The sequence below is a fragment of the Chrysochloris asiatica genome, unplaced genomic scaffold (assembly GCF_000296735.1).
Source record: "Chrysochloris asiatica unplaced genomic scaffold, ChrAsi1.0 scaffold00145, whole genome shotgun sequence".
NCBI classification, from domain to species: domain Eukaryota; kingdom Metazoa; phylum Chordata; class Mammalia; order Afrosoricida; family Chrysochloridae; genus Chrysochloris; species Chrysochloris asiatica.
Window position 1 is genome coordinate 2,446,186 of NW_006408663.1, and position 2,868 is coordinate 2,449,053.

Consider the following 2,868-nt stretch of genomic DNA (forward strand, 5'->3'; position numbering starts at 1 on the left):
GTGTCTTCCAAATTTCTTGGCATAGATGAGTGAATGTCTCCTGTGCTGCCTCACTTTCTTAAAGATTTCAATTTTGATTCCATCAATTCCTGGTGCCTTGTTCTTTGCCAATTCATTCAATGCACCTTGGACTTCCTCCTTCAGTATTGTTGACTCTTGATTATATGCTACTTCTTGAAACTCTTGAACATCAACCATTTCCTTTTGGTACAGTGACTCTGTGTATTCCTTCCATCTTTGCTCGATGCTGTCTGCAGCATTCAGTAATTTCTCCACAGAATCTTTCAAGAATGAAAGTCGAGGCTTGAATTTTTTCAAAAGTTCCCCCAGCTTGAGAAATGCTGACCGTGTTCTTCCTGTTTGGTTTTCTGATTCCATATCTTTGCACATTTTGTTGTAATATTTGACTTTATTTTCTTGAGCTTATCTTTGAAATTTTCTATTCAACTCTTGTACCTCGTAATTTCTTCCATTTGCTTTAGCATCTCTACACTGGAGAGCAAATTTCAGTATATCTTCTGACATCCATTTTGACCTTTTCCTTCTTTCTTGTCTTCTTAGTGACTTTTTGCTTTCTTCCTGTATGATGTTCTTGATGTCATCCCACAACTCTTCTGGTCTTCGGTCTTTAGTGTCTAATGTATCAAATCTATTTTTCAGATGATCTCTAAATTCAGGTGGGATATATTCAAGGTCATATTTTGGCTCTCGTGGACTTGTTTTCATTTTCTTCAGCTTCAGGTTGAATTTGCATATGGGTAATTGATGGTCTGTTCCACAGTCTGCCCCTGGTCTTATTTTGCCTGTTGATATAGAGCTTTTCCATTGTCTCTTTCCATGGATATCGTCAATTTGAGTCCTATGTATTCCATCTGGTGAAGTCCATGTTTATATAGTCATCGCTTATGCTGTCTAAAGAAGGTATTTGAAATGAACAAATCATTGATTTTGCAGAATTCTATCATGCATTCTCCAGCATCATTTCTAATCCCCACAGTCATATTTTCCAACTACTGATCCTTCATCTTTGCTCCCAACCTTTGAATTCCCATCACCAGTAATGATCAAAACATCTTGTTTGCATGTTTGATCAATTTCAGATTGAATAAGTTGGTAGAATTCTTCTATTTCATCCTCACTGGCTTTAGTGGTTGGTGTGTAAATTAGAATAATAATGGTATTAACTGGGCTTCCCTGTAGGCACATGGATATTATCCTATCACAGACAGTGTTGTACCTCGTGACTGATCTGGATATGTTCTTTTTGATGATGAATGCAACACCATTCCTCTTCAATTTGTCATTCCCAGCAGAGTTAACCATGTGGTTGTCAAAATCAAAATGGCCAATACCAGTCTATTTCAGCTCAATAATATCAATGTTGATGCGTTCCATTTCATTTTTGACAACTTCCAGTTTTCCCAGATTCATACTTCGTACATTCCAAGTTCTGATTTTCAATGGATGTTTACAGCTGTTTCTTCTCATTTTGAGTTGTGACCCATCAGCAAATGAAGGTCTCACGGGCTTTACTCCAGTCACATTATCACAGTCAACTCTACTTTGAGGAGGCAGCTCTTCCCCAGTCACATTTTGAGTGCCTTCCAACATGAGGGGCTCATTTTCTGGCACTATATCTGACAGTGTTTCTCTGCTATTCATAAGGTTTTCAGTGACTACATATTTCGATGTAGTTTGTCACTCCTTCTTCCTAGTCTGTCTTCATCTAGAAGTTCATCTGTAACCTGTCCACCATGGGTGACCCTGCTGCTATTTAAAATATCGGTGGCATAGCTTTCAGAATCACAGCAACTCACAAGCCACCACAGTACTACAGACTGACAGACGAGTGGTGGATATGTTGTTGTTAAGAGCCCTGCAGTCTGTTCCAATTCATAGCAAATGGGGTTCCCAAGGAGTGGCTTGTGGGTTTGAACCACTAACCTTGCAGTTATCAGTGTAGTGCTCATCCTACAGTGCCACACCAGGACTCACTGGTGGTGGTTATAGGCTATGGAGTTGGTTCTGACTCATAACAACCCTGTAAATCTGTACGGGAACATAAACCCTCACTTTTCTCCCGTGGAATGGCTGGTAGTTTTGAACTACTGACCATGAGAAATATAATTTTTCAGGCCCCACTCTGAATAAAAGACCATGGGAGAGGAGTTGCTATTAGTGTTTTAACAAACTCTCCAAGTTATTGTAATGTCCTCTAAAATAGTAAATTTCAAAGATAGCATTCCAATGAAAGTCTTCTTATGTCCAGTGGTCTTTCCTTGAAAACAGCTTTCGAAGTGTTGCCTACAAACACAGTGCAGCTTTCGAAGGAAGAATGCATGACCTCAGAAGATTTTCCTAGGAATGCTATTTTTGTCACCTATTAACCGTATGATGGGGACAATCACTTAACTTCATTGACCTTATTCATAAATTAGTCATATAAATATCAACTTTCACAGTGTTTTTTATGAGAATTAAAAGAGATAATAAAACAACTCATACAGTAAGCTGGCACATAATAAGGAATCCATAAATGCTATTTTAAGTATTATTATTTTGTGAGGATTAAATCCTAATACATGAGTCTATTGATGTGGGAAGAAATATTTGTTGAAAGAGAATCTGTTAAAATCTTTGATAAAAATATTCATCAGGGCTAAGCAAATAATAGAACCTTCATGGCGCAAAAGTTAAGCCCTCAGCTGCTAACCAAAAGGTTGGCAGTTCAAACTCACTGATCAGGTTCAAATGACAAAGACCTAGAGATCTAGCTGCTTCTTTAGGATTACAGCCTAGGAAACCCTATAAGGCAGTTGCACTCTATCATAAAGAGTCCTGGTGTGGTGCTGTGGAATAAAGTACTGG

General features: G+C 38.4%; 1 protein-coding gene across 1 annotated transcript in view; it reads left to right on the forward strand.

The window, feature by feature from the left end:
• ATG10 (autophagy related 10) overlaps positions 1-2,868 on the forward strand; it is a 491,399-nt gene that overhangs the window by 121,100 nt on the left and 367,431 nt on the right. The window lies entirely within an intron of this gene.